This window comes from Protopterus annectens, chromosome 14.part0 (genome assembly GCF_019279795.1).
Source record: "Protopterus annectens isolate FY-2018-M chromosome 14.part0, PAN1.0, whole genome shotgun sequence".
NCBI lineage: Eukaryota > Metazoa > Chordata > Ceratodontiformes > Protopteridae > Protopterus > Protopterus annectens.
Genome location: NC_056748.1, coordinates 334,015,447 through 334,035,700, shown reverse-complemented (window position 1 = coordinate 334,035,700; position 20,254 = coordinate 334,015,447).

The following is a 20,254-nucleotide window of genomic DNA, read 5'->3' as shown; positions in this document are numbered from 1 at the left end:
GGGAGCAAAAGTTTAGTGCTGCTTATGTTTAGTCTGCCTGCATTGTTAATAGCACAACAGATAGTGTACTTGCTTTTGATGCTGAAGGCTGTGGGTTCTACTCCCACAGTAGGTAGATGCATTGTTGATACTGTAACTGTGTTGTAAAGGGGGTGGATGCTACAGTCCTTTTGGCAAAGATACCTAGTAACTATGAACCTGTTATCAGTTTGCTATCCATTCCCTATTGTGGTATTACTAGCTTATCATTTTTTTATTGCATGCAACAAAGGCAATTTATTCTTCAAGGGTAACAGGCACTTTATTTGTAGATTAAACAATGACATATAAAGTTGTTTGCTAGCAGCAAGCCAGCAACCTCTTTATTAGTTACAAATTTCTTTAATGTGGATTTTACTACTTCAGAGATTGTGCATGTTTTTTACTGATACTGGTGGACTATAGAAGGTTGAGTAGACTTTTTATGATGGAAATGTTCTGAATTGGGCAGTTTTGTCATTGGTGTATGCATTTTGTTTCATTGTTTACTGGAAAAATGTTCAAAACAATAAATTTAAAATGCCCTCTAACAACTGTACTGTATTGTACAAGGAATATAATGTAATACAGTCAGGAAGGTGTTTCAAAGAGCATGTGTATGTTATGTTCGAGGGGCCTATGATTTTGAAGACAGCCCAGAGTTCATATTTATCTGCCACTGGCAAAATGTATTTTCTTTGAATGTGGGTTTCAATGCTATTTCAATGCATGTGAGTTTCAAGGGCAGAGAAGATTTAATGTTGAGTCTATTTTCATTGTGAGACTGCATTGCTTTGTTTAACAGATATGTATTAGGGTTTGTGCTGTAAAATGCAAAATAAAACTTTCAAATGAAATCTAAATCATTGCAGCAGTAAAGCAGTATGCACATTACAGTGTTTATGGTAAATGGGGCAAAATAACCAAGGAATGGGACACTGGAATGGCTGCAGGGGGGAGGCTCCATTCGACCATGATTTTGTGAGGACGGGGTAGCAAACTCAGACAGCCCCGGTTGAACTATACCTCTCAGTTGTCCATATCTTTGCAGAATTAATAGATATTTGCTTCTTATTTTTGTTTTGTTCCTCATAAAATTTGTGGTTTTCTAGCAAATCATTTAGGAATGAGGTCACTAAATGACAGACATTGAGTTTCAGACGTCATGACTTTCAGAAAAATGCATGCTAATGCAAGACTGTCTTAAGTTTATACAAGAGCAATTTTTAGTAGTGTTTGTATGTTCCCCCAATATATTTGGCCTTGTCCAGATTTCCTGCATTAAGAGGTTGAGAGGTACGTGCAAATCACTTTGTAGATTAGGAATATCCAAACCTCTCAATTGTCCCCAATTTTGGCTCAAAATGTTGCTCTCCCCTAATAATCCCTCCTCCAAAATGGCAATTTTGGAAGAAAATGTGGAGGGTTTACAATTATATATAACTGTAATGATCAGAGTTATTACTTTTATTTCAGAAATGCATGTAGATGCTCTTATTTTGTTAGCTGCTTAAGTTAATGTTAATATTAAAAAGGTGTCCCTTTTTTGACAGGTTCCCAGCTGTATTGTGTGGCAACTTTATATTTTTGCATCACATTTTGGTCTGTTTTTCATAAAATTGTGGTTTTCTGGCAAATTAGTGGCAAGTCATTAAAGATTGAAGTTAGAAAATAATGGCAGACATTTGAGTTTCAGATTTTATACCCTTCAAAAAATTCGTACTAATGCAAGATCTACTACTGTTCTATTATCTAAGTTAATAAGAGCAATATTTAAAAATTGGCCTTATTTTTGGGCCTGTGTCCCACTTCTAGTTCTATGTATGGCTTTGCCCAGATTTCTTGCTCTGAAGTTGAGAGGTATGAGTGTCAGAGCCATCACTGTCAGCCAGAGACATTTCAAATTATGACATACTTATTGCACCCACCCCCCATTGTAGTGGCTCTGGATGTGTCCAAGGAAGGCAAGGAGCAGTTATGCAGTGTAAGTGTGCAGAGTATACCGCCATCCAAGGTAGATCACAAATACGACTGTGGCTTTTCATCTGTCCTTGATTTTGCAGAATGTTCTGGTTTTCTATCAGATTTTTATACTGTTGATTTATGCTTCTTATTATTCAGGAACTGCATGCTGTCACAGTGCCCTGTTGCTCTGTTTAAGTAGCCATGGTTTAATGAACATCAGGTAAGCTTGTCGGAGATTGTAAGATGCAAGTAAGCTTTAGTAAGCATACTGTTAAAGAATTACCAGCATTGAAGGCCTTTTTGTTGTTGCCATGCAGAGAATATTTACATAACTAGATAATGTATAAGCCTTGGGTATTGAAATGCATATGACAGTATTTGTAATAAAGGACAGGATTACAGTATTTTCAGAAGCTCATTACATTTTATTGGAGACCAGTGTCTTATAGCAGTGTCTGTGTGTTAGTACACTTGTAGTTGGGTGGCTTTAATGGTATATGGTAAATAAGCATTGCTACCTTACTTAAAAGCCAAGCCCTGCAACAACTAGGTAAGCTCCACACTGAAGTCAAAACACAATAGCTCTGGTGGGTAAATGTACTCTGCAGTAATCAAAAAAGGCAAATGTTTGAAATAACTACAGCTTATGTGCAAACACAATAGGTAGTGATGAAACAATGCTCTGCTAAAAATGCTTTAATGCTCCACATTGCTGAGCTGCAGATCAGTTATTATCACTGGCTACCAGGATTTCACCCACTTCAGATCAAGCACGGTGCCGTTCAGTGCAACCTTCCCAGAACTAATTCAAGTTTGACCAGAATTATTTGGTGTGTGTGTGTATAAGAGGGAGGTAGCATACCCCTCAGCTGTCCAGGTTTTTGCAGAATGTCCAGATTTTTGCCCCATATTCCTCCTAAAAAGGATTGAAGTTGCTAAATAATGAGAAACATTTCAGTTTTAGACGTCATATCATTTAGAAAAATGCATACTAACACAAATCCTGTTATTCTTGCAATTTTCTAAGTTTATGAGAGCCATATTTATAATCTGTCCCTATTTATTTTAGGCTTTGTCCAGATTTCTTGCACTAAGGTTGAGGCCTTGAGGGGTGTGGTATTTTTGTGTGAGAAAGAGAGAGAGAGACAGTGAAATGCCCAAGTTAGAGTTAGCAGGTGGACTTTATTTTCAAGTGCATTTTCAAGGAACTGTGAGTTTTAAGGTAAGTGAAGTTTACTGCTGCTCATGCCAAGTCTATTTACAATGTGCAACTGTTTTGTTTAGCAAATGGTATCTCTATTGTGGTATAAAGTTTTAAAGCTATGTTAGTAGCACCAGGGACGTCGGGAGGCATACGTACTGTACTGATTTCAGTACAACTTTTTTTAGAAGGGGGGGTAGCTTTTAAAAAAAAAAAAAAAAAAAACGTACATATTTAAAGGGTGTTGGCTCCTTTAAGGAGCATACCAGCCAGTCGGAAGTGAGCTCACATCATGTCCGGCTGGCTGCAAGCGGGAAACAATGAGTTGGAAGGCAAGCAATGGATTCGCAATCTGAGTTGGAAGGCAAGCAATGGATTCGCGAGCGGGAAACAATCGCAAATTGCGATTACAATCGCAAATGGATTATCGCTGAGTTGGTGGAAGCAAGGGCATTCACAAATGGATGGAAGGCAATCAACAATTAAAGTAAGTGAAGTGCATTCACAAATGGAGTGTGTGAAGTAAGTGCATTCACAAATGGAGTGTGTGAAGTAAGTGCATTCACAAATGGAGTGTGTGAAGTAAGTGCATTCACAAATGGAGTGTGTGAAGTGCGTGCATTCACAAATGGAGTGTGCGTGCATTCACAAATGGAGTGTGTGAAGTGCGTGCATTCACAAATGGAGTGTGTGAAGTAAGTGCATTCACAAATGGAGTGTGTGAAGTAAGTGCATTCACAAATTGTGTGTGTGTGTGAAGTAAGTGCATTCACAAATTGTGTGTGAAGTAAGTGCATTCACAAATTGTGTGTGTGTGTGAAGTAAGTGCATTCACAAATTGTGTGTGTGTGTGTGAAGTGCATTCACAAAGTGTGTGTGAAGTAAGTGCATTCACAAATTGTGTGTGAAGTAAGTGCATTCACAAAGTGTGTGTGAAGTAAGTGCATTCACAAATTGTGTGTGAAGTAAGTGCATTCGTGTGTGTGAAGTAAGTGCATTCACAAAGTGTGTGTGAAGTAAGTGCATTCACAAATTGTGTGTGAAGTAAGTGCATTCACAAATTGTGTGTGTGTGTGTGAAGTAAGTGCATTCACAAATTGTGTGTGAAGTAAGTGCATTCACAAATTGTGTGTGAAGTAAGTGCATTCACAAATTGTGTGTGAAGTAAGTGCATTCACAAATTGTGTGTGTGAAGTAAGTGCATTCACAAATTGTGTGTGTGTGTGAAGTGCATTCACAAATTGTGTGTGAAGCGGCGGCATTCATTTGTAATGTGTGGCAAGCATCTACAAATTGTGTGTGAAGTAAGTGCATTCTGGGTGTGTGTGTGTGTGTGTGTGTGTGTGTGTGTGTGTGTGTGTGTGTGTGTGTGTGTGTGTGTGTGTGTGTGTGTGTGTGTGTGTGTGTGTGTGTGTGTGTGTGTGTGAAAATGCCCCCATACTATACCTGCTGGCTATAGGTGTTCAGGCTCAAACCCTGTACCTTTGCTTCAGGGTAAGAACAGCCTAAAGTCCCTAACCACCACCATTTCTGAACTTTGTTCAGATTTGCTTTTCTAATGGTTGTGAGCTATGGTGAGAACTGAAGTTGCATTTCTCCCATTATTGTTTTGATGTTTGTCCAGGTTTTTTGTGCTAAGGTGTGAAGTGAGAACTGAATTTGTATTCCCTCATTATTGGCTTTGTTTGTCCAGGTTTTTTGTGCTAAGAGGTTGAGAGCTATCTAAATGATAGCCATTAAGTTTGTCTTCCTATTTTTTTCAAACTGCTGATTTATGTTGCACTGACTATAGTGTATATGGTTCTGGGTTCAAGACATGCATGGTGATAACACAGCATTTTATTCTAGCAACTTTTCAAAATTATACAAGCAATGTTTAAAATGTGTCCCTGTTTTTTGGGCTTTTGCCCCCCCCCCCCCCAATAAATGTTGGCTTTTTCCAGATTTCTTGTGCTGCAAAGTTCAGAGATACAGCTGAGTGTCAACATTTTACAAGGAGCTGAGAGAGCTGCAGGGGAACTTATGTGGAGTCTGCTTGTACTGTTAATAGCACAACAGATAGTGTACTCGCTTTTGATGCAGAAGGCTGTGGGTTCTTCTCCCACAGTAGGTAGATGCTTTGCTAATACTGTACTGTGTTGTAATGGGGGGGGGGGTGGATGCTGTAGTCTGTTTTGGTGAAGATATCTAGTAGTAACTATGAACCTGTTATCAGTTTGCCATCCATTCCCTATTGCAATATTACTAGCGTATCATTGTTTTTAATGCAACATAGGCAATTTATTCCTCAAAGGCAACAGGCACATTATTTGTAGATGAAACCATGAAATATAAAGTTGTTTGCTAGCAGCAGCCTCTTCATTAGTTACAGATTTCTCTAATGTGGAATTATGTAGATGGCTTTTACTAGTTCAGAGATTGTGCGTATTTACTGATACTGGTGGACTGTAGAAGTTTGAGTAGACTTTTTATGATGGAAGGTGTATCAAAGAGCATGTGTATGTTATGTTCGAGGGGCCTATGATTTTGAAGACAGCCCAGAGTTAATATTTATCTGCCACTGGTAAAATGTATTTTCTTTGAATGTGGGTTTCAATGCTGTTTCAATGCATGTGAGTTTCAAGGGCAGAGAAGATTTAATGTTGAGTCTATTTTCATTGTGAGACTGCATTGCTTTGTTTAACAGATATGTATTAGGGTTTATGCTGTAAAATGCAAAATAAAACTTTCAAATGAAATCTAAATCATTAAAGCAGCATGCACATTACAGTGTTTATGGTAAATGGGGCAAAATAACCAAGGAATGGGACATTGGAATGGCTGCAGGGGAGGCTCCATTATTTTGTGAGGGTGGGGTAACAAACTCAGACAGCCCTGAACTATACCTCTCAGTTGTCCATATCTTTGCATAATTAATAGATATTTGCTTCTTTTTGGTTTGTTCCTCATAAAATTTGTGGTTTTCTAGCAAATCATTTAGGAATGAAGTCACTAAATGACAGACATTGAATTTCAGACGTCATAACCTTCAGAAAATGCATGCTAATGCAAGACCTGATGTTCTAGCAACTGTCTTAAGTTTATACAAGAGCAATTTTAGTAGTGTTTGTATGTTCCCCCAATATATTTGGCCTTGTCCAGATTTCCTGCATTAAGAGGTTGAGAGGTACGTGCAAATCACTTTGTAGATTAGGAATATCCAAACCTCTCAATTGTCCCCAATTTTGGCTCAAAATGTTGCTCTCCCCTAATAATCCCTCCTCCAAAATGGCAATTTTGGAAGAAAATGTGGAGGGTTTACAATTATATATAACTGTAATGATCAGAGTTATACATTACTTTTATTTCAGAAATGCATGTAGATGCTCTTTTTTGTTAGCTGCTCAAGTTAACAATGTTAATATTAAAAAGGTGTCCCTTTTTTGACAGGTTCCCAGCTGTATTGTGTGGCAACTTTATATTTTTGCATCACATTTTGGTCTGTTTTTCATAAAATTGTGGTTTTCTGGCAAATTAGTGGCAAATCATTAAAGATTGAAGTTAGAAAATAATGGCAGACATTTGAGTTTCAGATTTTATACCCTTCAAAAAATCCGTACTAATGCAAGATCTACTACTGTTTTATTATCTAAGTTAATAAGAGCAATATTTAAAAATTGGCCTTATTTTTGGGCCTGTGTCCCACTTCTGGTTCTATGTATGGCTTTGCCCGGATTTCTTGCTCTGAAGTTGAGAGGTATGAGTGTCAGAGCCATCACTGTCAGCCAGAGACATTTCAAATTATGATATACTTATTGCACCCCACCCCCCATTGTAGTGGCTCTGGATGTGTCCAAGGAAGGCAAGGAGCAGTTATGCAGTGTGTGTGCGCAGAGTATTCCCCCATCCAAGGTAGATCACAAATATGACCGTGGCTTTTCATCTGTCCTTGATTTTGCAGAATGTTCTGGTTTTCTATCAGATTTTTATACTGTTGATTTATGCTTCTTATTATTCAGGAACTGCATGCTGTCACAGTGCCCTGTTGCTCTGTTTAAGTAGCCATGGTTTAATGAACATCAGGTAAGCTTGTCGGAGATTGTAAGATGCAAGTAAGCTTTAGTAAGCATGCTGTTAAAGAATTACCAGCATTGAAAGCCTTTTCGTTGTTGCCATGCAGAGAATATTTACATAACTAGATAATGTATAAGCCTTGGGTATTGAAATGCATATGACAGTATTTGTAATAAAAGGACAGGATTACAGTATTTTCAGAAGCTCATTACATTTTATTGGAGACCAGTGTCTTATAGCAGTGTCTGTGTGTTAGTACACTTGTAGTTGGGTGGCTTTAATGGTATATGGTAAATAAGCATTGCTACCTTACTTAAAAGCCAAGCCCTGCAGCAACTAGGTAAGCTCCACACTGAAGTCAAAACACAATAGCTCTGGTGGGTAAATGTACTCTGTAGTAATCAAAAAAGGCAAATCTTTGAAATAACTACAGCTTATGTGCAAACACAATAGGTAGTGATGAAACAATGCTCCGCTAAAAATGCTTTAATGCTCCACATTGCTGAGCTGCAGATCAGTTATTATCACTGGCTACCAGGATTTCACCCACTTCAGATCAAGCACGGTGTCGTTAAGTGCAACCTTCCCAGAATTAATTCAAGTTTGACCAGAATTATTTGGTGTGTGTGTGTATAAGAGGGAGGTAGCATACCCCTCAGCTGTCCAGGTTTTTGCAGAATGTCCAGATTTTTGCCCCATATTCCTCCTAAAAAGGATTGAAGTTGCTAAATAATGAGAAACATTTCAGTTTTAGACGTCATATCATTTAGAAAAATGTATACTAACACAAATCCTGTTATTCTTGCAATTTTCTAAGTTTATGAGAGCCATATTTATAATCTGTCCCTATTTATTTTAGGCTTTGTCCAGATTTCTTGCACTAAGGTTGAGGCCTTGAGGGGTGTGGTATTTTTGTGTGTGAGAGAGAGAGAGAGAGAGAGAGAGAGAGACAGCGAAATGCCCAAGTTAGAGTTAGCAGGTGGAATTTATTTTCAAGTGCATTTTCAAGGAACGGTGAGTTTTAAGGGAAGCGAAGTTTACTGCTGCTCATGCCAAGTCTATTTACAATGTGCAACTGTTTTGTTTAGCAAATGGTATCTCTATTGTGGTATAAAGTTTTAAAGCTATGTTAGTAGCACCACAAGTAGAATACTTGCATCTTAATGTAGAGGCTTGAGGTTTTATTCCTACAGCATGTACATTTGTATGCTGCAGTCCTGAGGATGTCCTCCTTTGGATGAGATGCCTAATAACTATGAACCTGTTTTTCAGCTTGCCATCCATTTTCTATTGCAATATACCAGCTTACCATTTTTTAATTTAACATAGGCAATTTATTCTTTGACGGCAGCAGGCACTGAATTTGTAGATTAAACACTGAAATATACAGTTGTTTTCTAGCAACAACCTCTTCATTAGTTTCAGATATCTTTAATGTGGAATTATTCAGATTACTTTTACTTCGGCAGAGATTGTGTGTATTGACTGATATTGGTGGATTGTAATGAGTGGCCTTTTATGGTTGAAATGTTCTGAATTGGGCAGTTTGTCATTATTGGTTTGTATGTTTTGTTTCATTGCTTACTGGAAAAATGTTCAAAACTATAAATTTAAAACACACTCAAACAAGTGTTGTTGTATAATGCAAGGGATATCATTCAATTATATATTATGATTAATACAATCAGGTAAATCAAATAACTTTTGCATGGCCCTAACAGTGTGCAAGGAGCCTATTGCTTGAAAACAGTTCAAAGGTAAATAACCTGCCACTGGCCAGATGCATTTTCTTTGAATGTGGGTTTCAATACTGTTTCATTGAATGTGAGTTTCAAAAGTAGAGAAGCTTTAATGCCAAGTCTGTTTTCATTGTAAGACTATTGCTTTGTTTAGGTTTAGTAAATGTCTATCAGTGTTTGGGCGATAATGTTTGAAATAAAAGTTGTAAATTAAATCTAACTGCCTGTAATCATTGTAGAACTAAAGCATAAAACAGTACGCACACAGAGATTTGAGCAGTGTCTATGGCAAATGGAGAGAAATAGCCAAGTAATGGGACTCTGGAATGGCTGTGTGGGCGGGGCTTGGAGTGGGTGGACTTGGACGGGGCTGTGTTGGCAGGGGGCGGGGAGAGCTATGTGGGTGGGGCTCTGGGTTTGCACCCCCTGCAAAAAATCCTGCGGGCTCCCTTGCCCCAAGCATACATCCAAATCAACAAAAGAATAGCTTCACCAGAGGAAAATTAAAGTTTTGGAATGGCCCAGCCAGAGACCAGACCTAAATCCAATAGAAAATCTGTGGGGTGACCTGAAGGCTGTGCACAAGAGATGCAATCGCAATCTGACAGATTTGGAGCACTTTTGGAAGGAAGAGTGAGCAAATATTGCCAGGTCAAGATGTGCCATGCTGATAAACTCCTACCCAAGAAGACTGAATGCTGTAATTAAATCAAAAGGTGCTTCAACAAAGTATTAGTTTAAGGATGTGCACACACAACGAAGTATTAGTTTAAGGGTGTACACACTTGCAACCAGCTTATTGTACATTTTTTTATTTTTTATATTTTTCCCCTAACAGGTAGGTTTGTTTTTCAATTGAATTGTTTCATGCAAATTTGTGAATTATTATAGGTCACCAGCACTTTACTTTTGTTGTCTGCACTCCCACAATGGTTATATGTTTCATAAGTTCGTAGGTTAGTACTAAGCTAACTGCCACATTAAAGGTGGGAAAAGTTTTGAAATGAATTATTGTGATCTCATCGTTTTATATCACAAAAACCTGGCATTTTAATAGGGGTGTGTAAACTTTTTATATCCACTGTATTTGTATGCCTTTACTCATACCACATACTGTGTATCTATGAAATAGTTTCCTATTATGCTCAATATCTTTACATAAATTTTCATTTGTTTGTTGATCTTGGCTCAAATTATGTTTAATTTGTCTGTCCAGCTTGTTGAATTCAGTTTTTAAAGTTATGCCATTTTTTTTATACTTTTGTCACTCACCTTAATCAAATATCTTGTTTGTTTGGAAGTGTATCATCTTTACCTTGTGCATTTAGATCCTGATGTTGATTTTGTATTATTACTATTTTGTTTCTATTCAATTTCTCTTTCAAAATTTGCCACATAGCTTATGCAGCTTTTCCACCAAATGCATCACTCCAGTTATTTTTGCAGAGTGACTGTTTTGCTTTTAAATAGTCCCCTTATTAATCTTCTGTGCATTGGTAAAGATTTCAGTTCGGCAGAATTATCTAGCAACAATTTAATCTTTATAACCCCATGATCGCTGTACATCAACAGTGGTAAAATTTGACATGAAGTAATAATCATTTCCTTAGGAACACAATGTCCATTCCCTTGCAGGCTTTTTTTATAATCTGAAGCAATTGTTGTTCCTGAACATACATTGTAAATAATTTCCTCAGTAATGTTGTTGAGTCAATATTATTCCAGTCATTATTATTTTTTTCTCTTTTGTTTCATGCAAATTTGTGAATTATTATAGGTCACCAGCACTTTACTTTGGTTGTCTGCACTCCCATAATGGTTATATGTTTCATAGGTTCATAGGTTAGTACTAAGCTAACTGCTTTTGTGAGCTATATTAAGCCTAGCCAATTATCCCTTGTGAGACTCAAACACTGCACCTTGTGTTTGTAAGGCAAAACTCTTTTGTTTCATGCAAATTTGTGAATTATTATAGGTCACCAGCACTTTACTTTGGTTGTCTGCACTCCCACAATGGTTATAATGTTTCATAGGTTAGTACTAAGCTAACTTCTTTTGTGAGCTATTTTAAGCCTAGCCAATTATCCCTTGTGAGACTCAAACACTGCACCTTGTGTTTGTAAGGCAAACACCTTAACCATTAGGCCACCCTCCCAACCCTTTCAGGGTTGTCTTAATTGTCACAGTTACACAATCTCCAGTATTGATGTTATCACTGAACATGTAATAATCACAAGTCTCATAACAATCTTTTATCCCTATCATAACACGTCTACCTGATGTTTTTGTTAGAATGTCTGTTATAGTAAAACATTTATATCCTGACAGAACTGGTTTCCAGTCATTGTTCTTTAGCCATGTTTCACAAACAAGCACATCAATCTTGTAGGAAAGTAGTACATTTCCCAGGTAAAATAAAATATTGCTAATATTCCTGGCATTAACAACCGTTAGGGATGCATCACATATTGCTATTTGTGAACAGTTAAATTTCTGAATTAGCAAAAATCCCATCTTGTGTTAGTCAAATATTGCAATATGCTGCAAAAGTTATCTTCCCTTGTTTTAATAAATGATTGTGATCCCATCTAAACACGAGTAACCAGAATTAGAGTTGGATTCTCTACACTCTACACATTTTTTTAAAATTGGCCATTTTTTCCATGTAGGTATGTATCCTAAACAATCTTAACACATGTACAAGCTATGCTATCTAACTGGGCTGTAAGTTCCCTACTAACAGTTAGAGAATCCTTGCATAAGAGATCATTTGTACCGACAAGAATAACAGAAGCTCCGTACTTCCTTACATTCTGACACCAAGACATTCTAACGCCTTTTACATATTCTGTATTTTTGCTCCTGGTAAGCAAAACGCTGTTCAATGTTCATTATCTTCTCTACAAATGTAAGCATCAATTCATCTAGTAATTAAATCTGCAATTAGAAGTATATAATTTCTTAGCAGATCTGAACAATCAGTAGATATATGCATGGTCATAAAACACGCACTCAAGACTCAAATGTGAAAGAGCAAATTAATTTAAAAAGCTCAAAAAGCAAACTGTGCACTTGGAAAGAAAAATGATGCTTCATATCAGATTCTAGCAAATATCATTTTTTTTTCAATATTCACACTAAATCTTCACATCAATGTGATATGTCTAAGGACATTAAGATCCAACATTATTTCACTGTTATTAAAAAATCAAATACAATATCTGATGGATAAGTGAAAAAATATTGAAACAATAACATTACTGCACAGAGGACAAACTGTGACGACTAAAATATAAAATGTTACATATGTTCCAGACTAGTAAATGAAAAATAAATCTACATTACTTTGTACTTCTATTAATTTTTTTATTTGTTAATTCTAACAGAACTGGTTCTCTGCAGTTTCTTTTCAGCCATGACCTAGGCGGAAAGGCCAAGGCCAACTACAGTCAAGATGTTTTGCTGTGGTGAAGGGAACCAGAACACTAATAGAAAACCCACAATGACACTTGGACATCCTGCAGACTGCATACAGACGAATAAATATCAGGACCAAGCTGTTAAACTGAGCGTTGATGGCAAAGTCGGGGCCATTGTTTGACTTTGCTTCCCACTCAAACTAAAATGTCTTACATGTTTAATAGCTTATGTATGCATTTTTTCATTGCTTCAGTATTAGAATGTTGCTATAATAAACAGTCGATAATTTACATATTCTGATTTTGTAAATGGCAGAAGCAAATCTAAAACAATTAACTACAAAGAAGAACCACTGCTATTACTGGTAAAATAAGAGAGCTTTAATAATTATTAAAAAATACAGAGTGAGCACTTTCATCCATAGATTATATCTGACAAAGTCTGCAGTTGAAAGTGGGTCCTCTGTATTCTTGCTTTTTTATGGTTCTTAAATCTCTCTGACTTTACTGGTACCAGAAACAGTTTTTAATATTTTGATTTTATTAGCACTGTGGTCTATGAAGCAGCATGTGGTTCTACCTAAAACAGTATCAGTAATGGCCAACTGGAATCAAAACCTTAATGCATACTGCATAGTAAGTAATGTCTGTGCAATCAGAGATGAGAAGTGTGATTCAGAAAACACAGTGCACAGCCCCTTGTGTGGTTGAAAAGAGCTGTGAACCATAAGAAGGGAAGTGTACTACAAAAGGCAAACCAGATATAGGTGCAATGTATTACCATTGCCTACAATGATGCCCACAGTGGGCATACATCTATACTGTAAATGAAGTTGCAGGCATATTGCATTGAGGATAGAAGTAGCATATTCACATACAAGGGTGCATATAATTATCCCTTCTACAGGAAACTGCAATTCTGCTGTAAGATACATAGCTGTGCATGTAGGTTTAACCTCAGTAAAGCTGTGTAATGCAGCATCATATCCTAAAACACTGGCCAATAAAAGAGAATTGTCTGTTCCCTTAACAGCCAAAGCATGTTCATAGGTTTATAGGTGTTTACTAGGCTAACGACCACAAAGACCTTTTTAAGCCAAGCCATGCATCCGAAATCTCTGACAAGTTCTTGTACACTTGATAAGTGTAAGCAGGGGGTTGGGAAATGAAACATTTATAAGCAAGGGCCTGGGAGATGAACCATTTACAGGTTATCTGTGTCCATTAGAGACATAGGTGACAGACCAGGGATGAATTTCCTGTTCCCTATCCAATTATCCAAGTTACACTTCAGTTGGGTTGGGGAGGAACTCTGCTTCACAAGGATGGGGAGCTTGTTGCAGAGAAGGGATAGTCTTTGGGATACATACCTGTCTCTCCAGCAGGTCCTATTTATGTCACAGGCAAGGTTTAAGTCTGTAGAATGGGTAATTCTGGTGCTGTTTGTTTTGCAGATATGCAGGAGGTCCATCAGAAGTGGGATGTGGCAATGGCTTGTATGCCAAGCATAGATCTCCCCTCAACAGCCTGTAGAAGACAGAATACAGGGATAGGGCCTTGAGGTGAATGAGGATGTACCTGACCAGGCATCTGCAACAACTAGAGCAACCTCAAAGGTTCCTTACAAAAGAATACAAGGTACAACAAACCTGCCTTATGCAGAGTACCTTAAAGCCCATTCCCTCTACTTAGTCCCTATACACTGCTGAGACGTGATCTATGCCTGGCTTGCAAGGCATCTGCAAACCCCATACTTATGAATCTCCTACATATCTATAAGCCAAAGAGTACTAGAGATGCAAGATCTAGGGACCTAAATTTTGTCTGTGACATAACCAGAACACGCTGGAGAGACGTGTCACAGACACTGCCCCTCCTATGGAATAGGCTTTGAATCCATGTGAAGTTTTGTTCATCTATTACCCAGTCTAAGCACAACCTAGACAAGAGGGTGGGGGGATAGGAAATTTACACTAAATCTGTCAACCATGTCCCTTTTGGACAAAGGTAGCTTAAAAATGCCTGGCCCTCAATGTCTTATTTGGAAGCAGGACATCACTATTATTTCAGGAAAACTTGGCTGGGCTTAGAAAGGCCCCTTGAGTCATTAGCCTGGTAACAGTATATGAATCTATGAAACACACACACACACACACACACACACACACACACACACACACACACACACACACACACACACAAATAATCAAGAGAATAAAGAAAATCTGTAGTGAATTGAAACAAGCTAAAACAAGATAAGATATAACTTAGCTTGCTGAAGGATACTGCAGAAAGGAACAATGCTGATGCACTGAAAACAGCAGTGACAACACACATCCAAGTATGGGACTAAAATCTCTGCAGCAGAATTCATAAAATGAAAATCACAAAGATGTAAAGTACTCTGAGCACAAAAGCAGAAGGATAACATGCTCCGCTAGACCAAATTCATCCTGGGAACCCAACCTTCTGCCATCTCAGACTAGTCAGCAAGGATGATTGGGTATTGACAAGGGGACTGGGGATTGGTGTTTACCTCACAGACACAAGGTAAAAAGTTTGATTATCACTTTTAAGGATAACTAGCTAGGCTTAAAATGGTGCCAAGAGCAGCTAGCCTAGTACTTACCTAGGAACTAATAGTAGGCATGTTCTGTTTAGAGGGTGGGCTAGACCCAATGGTTAATGTCTTCACCTCATAGTTACAAGGTACAGAGTTTGATTCTGACCTCAGGTTATTGGCTAGGCTTAAAAATGGCTCTTTAGGGCAGCTAGACAAGTATTTACCTATGAGCTCACCAAATACATTTGGCAAAGATCAGCTAACTAAAAGTAATTTTTTATACATTTGTATTGTAAATAACTTCAAGAGTTAGTGGCTTTAGAATTAGTTATGATATCTTAGTTGGCCAGAAGGACTCAAACAGTCTTTAAAGAAGTGGGTCTTAATAGACTGAACCATGTCCATAGCATAGATCTACATCTAAAACAAAGCATATTTCCAGGTTGGGATGAGGCAGGTCTGGGAAAGTTTTGGGCAAACACTAATAGAAGGTCCCATAGTACAGGGAGTGTCCCCTGACCCTCTCAGCTACATGATGCATGGTCTCTTTTATAGTGGTAAACTTTCTCAGCTGTCAGAAAACCAGTGCATCCATATGCTTGATTTTTGACTGAGAGTATATGTTAATGACTCCGTTTCCTCTCCCAACTCTTGCTAGGTTGTAGCCCTTGTCTTCTACTGACCTTTGCCTTGGTGCTCTGAAGAATATGAACACATTTGTAACCCATTAAAATATGTCGAGTCACAGCTTGTCAAATGTAGATATTGCAATTAATTCAGTAGGAACACCATGCACTACATGAAGACCCATAACTCCCATCTACAGTGGCTTGCTTGAAGACATATAGCAATCAGATCACAGCAGAACTGCACAACATAGTGCATTGTATAGGGAGTGTGATAAGAGACCTTGGGACACAGATGGACAGTAGTCTCTCGTTTGATAATCACATCGCCACAGTAGTCAGGAAATCCTTCTATGTGGCACACCTCATCACAAAAGGTTTCGCATTCAGAAAAAAGGAGGTCATTGTTCCCCTCTACTCATCACTCATTAGACCCATTATAGAGTACAACACCCCTTTTGGTATGTAATTCACAAGACATCTACAACAACTGGAAAGGCTGCAGAAATACCTCACAAAGAGTATTACCGGCCTTAAACAGATGCCCTATGCAGACTGTCTCAAAAAACTCCAGCTTTACTCTGTCGCATATCACCTACTCAGAGGTGATCTCTGCCTAACATACAAAGCTATGTCAAACCCAGAGCTGTTGGACATGCTCCAAAGTCCCAATCCCTCCGAGCTACATGCTCTAGGGACCTAAACCTTGTCACCACAATAAACAGAACATGCCGGAGGGATAGATTCCTGTCCCAGAGACTTCCTATACTCTGGAATAAACTACCTATCTATATCAAACAAAGCTCCTCATTAGCACTCCTCAAGAAAAATCTTGATGATTGGATGGGAAATAGGAAATTCACCCCGGGGATCACCTCTGTGGCTCTGCTCAACAGTGTCACAGGAAAATAATTTTCTTGGGTGGCAAAAGCCAGGATACCTTTTTGGCTGGGCTTGTATAGGCCCCAAGGCCGATAGCCTAGTGCCTACCTATGAACATACTTGAGCTTGCCTTGTAGTGAGGATAGATGATAATGGATCCAAGCTTGCACATACCTGAGGATTCAGATCATTATTCAGACACTAGAAAGAAGTAGTATTTATATCAGTGACAGATACTGACAGTGCACTAAGACAATGCTGATTGCATGAGAACTGTGACACCCTGGTGCAGTCAAGAGGACCCATATGCTGGTAGCAGTATAGGGCTTTTCACAAGCTAGATAATCATAGTGAGGCAAGCAAGCACAATGTTTATCAGGCAGCCAGAGTACACAACAGTCAGACCTCTAACTCAGGACACAGAAGTATGTGTCCATCAATATGTAAAATATGCACATGCATGACACTTGAAAAAAAGGCGTAATACACAACCTTCATGACAGCCCTCGAATTTGCTAAGGTGCAGATGTTATATGGGAACACACAGTATGATGTACAACATATACATACATACAGATCACCTTGCTCTGTCCTGGCAGCAGATGTATATGGGGTGCCAGTGGCCAATGTGCAACAGAAGCATATACAAGCATCATCTCTGTATTATCACTACCAGAACTTAAGCAGTTACACTGCAATGTATCCACATCATACTGTAGGCAAATCAGCAGAACATAAACTATCACTTCACTGACGAATGGCATCTTCACTGTCTGTGGCATGTTTTATGTTCAGACACAGAGTGTGCATAAAATGATGCTTGCACTTGATGGTTGTACATTGCTTAGTTACCGTACCCTTTAAACCCAGATACTAAACTATACGCAGCAGCTGTAGTGTGTAGTACTCAGAAGAAAGTACATAATGTCAGGCTGTTGTTCAGTTTATGCAGAGCCTGACTATAATAAGACACCCTGACTCAAAACCCCTACTGGTATAAATGTTTATGCATAGACTAAGTATACACATTTCATCTGCATAGAGCAGCAGTCAGCAGAGGGTATAGAGCACCTATGCTTCTTGCAGTGCATGTGGCTCCTATGAAATGCCTAACAAATGGCATTACTGTTAACATTAGCCATTTACATGCACCATACTACACTACAATGGCAGCTCATGTGGCAAGGCAGTAAAACCAGACTCACAAGATAAACAAGGACATGGACAGTAATCATTCCAAACCTTACACACGTGACAGTCTTGCTCTGCCCATGCTGGTCAGTGTTCTTTAATTGCCACAACACCTGCACAGGGTAATGTAATAGTAATAAATGGCCATAACACCTGCAAGGTAATGTAATAGTAATAAATGGCCATAACACCTGCACGGTAATGTCATAGTAATAAATCACCGTAACACCTGGAAGTGTGAAGCTATATATATATATATATATATATATATATATATATATATATATATATATATATATATATATATATATCAGAAAATAACTGTGGATTGATACATGCTAAATGGCTTTAGCTAATGAAGCAGGAAATTAAATAAGATTAAACACTGAACAAAAACGGCTACTAGAGCAAGGCTTATTAAGGAATGTGAAACATAAGTCACAAGACAAAAGAGAATAATACCATGTTTGAGGACTATTTCTTTATTCTTTTGCTAGTATTTTATAAATTGTACTAGGTTGCATTTTTTTCTTGGACCACTTAGTTTGCCTTTACATATTCCAAATATTGTGACCATGGCCCTATCAAAATATCTTCAAGTCCATTTCCATCATTAAAATGAAGATGTGGCTAGTTTTAATCTTTTTGGATATTTATCTCTGAGCAGACAGATAAATATTTGGGGTTCTAGTACAAATGTTCAAGTCCTAGCCACTCGAAGACCATTGGCTTGAAGCATCTTGCAGCTCCTACAGACTGCTGCTCATATTTGAACTTGAACACAGCTTCAGGCAAGCAGCTGCAGCACCTTACTGAGCATATTATTCAAGTTCAAGTGTAGTAAGTGTGGCAACAAATGAGTGCAAGTGGGGAGGGTAGTACAGATTAGGACAATGATTGGGAAGGGGACTTACAGAGAGAGAGAGAGGAGTGTAGGTTTAGGGGCCAATCAGGAAATTTAGGTTTAGGAAGGGGTTGGAGTTTTAGATTCACAGAGTGATCAGGGACTTCAGAGAGAAAATAGTGATATTAGGGTTAGGAGTGAGGACTCGGAAAAGGAAATGTGTGGGAGTTTTAGGTTTAGAGCTAGGGCTATGTTAAAGCTGTACAGTATCATAGGGCTGGGTGATGGGAAATAGAGCACTTGCCTTTTCAAGGAAGTGGCACCAAGGAAGTTTGCTGTGAGCTACTGGCATACCTGTAGTAGCAAATATTTCTTTATTTCTTATGAAAAGTGAAGAAATAGTGTATTCAACTGAAAATTTTCTAAGAATGTTTTTATTTGCTGTTCTGCACAGGTGTAAGTGATTTGCTCTCATTTTTATGTCCAGGATATTTAAAATTACATTTCTTCAAAAATTGTGAGAAAAGACTTGGATAAGTTTTGTTCACCAGTAGGCTTTCTTGTTTCTACTTTTTTTCTCAAAATCACACAATAAAAATGTGTATTCAGCTTTTCAGATATAGATCAACAAGAATCTGTTGAATTAAAACTAGAAATGAAATTATAATTCATTATTAATTTCATATAACATGTTTAGCATTTTAAAGTAAGGTTTGCGGAACTCAATGCTAAGACATTCTTAAGAACAGGGAGTACATTGAAAACCTATAAATATACATTTATCTGACCTGAAGGTACATCATGTGACTACTGAAATGTAAATAAGGGGATTGGAATCAGTGATTCTTCAGATCTGTGGGTTCTAGGTCATTAAGTCTTGCCACTGTACCACAGAATGTTTCATTATCTTACTGGTCAGAAGGATAACTGTTCAAATTTGTTGCGCCTGAGTGAGAGTCTCGACTCTAAGAGGACTGGCTTAACGATGACTTGTGGAGAAAACACTCACCAGATAAAGAAATTTATTTTTTTATTTTTCAGTTCAGACTGAAAGTCCTGACATGGACATGATGAGAATAACACAAATATGGAAGTCAACACTTTTATTGTAAGAAGAATTTGTACTAGTATTACAATTAAGAGCTGCAAAACTGTAATATGCTGTTTCCTGTTTACTTTTATACCATTTGACTTGAACAGCAGTTGTAATTCTAAGCTAGTTTATTTCAGTTTTAAATATTCAACATATAATCTTTTGGCACAATTATATTGGTATTTTATACATGCAATGTATTATTTCATTAAGACTGGTGTTCTTTTAGTTTATTGATGCAGGTTTTTATGTATGCATTCAGTTACTTATTCTACATATGAATTTAGGATTTTTGGAATCTAGTGTAATATTTATTATTTTACCATTTTATAGAATATTTTAATGAGCTATGAGTATTTTTTGTATGATTAATTAATGATACAATTCATCTTGCATTGGTTGGAACCACTGATTTTCTGAGGGAGGTAATACTTTGAATTTTAATGAAAGTTTTACTTGGACAAAGTAGGATCGTGTGGCCTATTCAATTATATAATTAATTGTATAAAAAGGAGTGTGCCTGAAGGAATTTTAGGTCCAATGAAGTCCTACACAGAGTAAGGTGGGATGAAAGTATTTATGTTCTTTGTACAATACACGAAACTTCTCAGTCATTTGCTATTTGAATAAAGTGGAGTGTTTATGACATTACATTTTCAT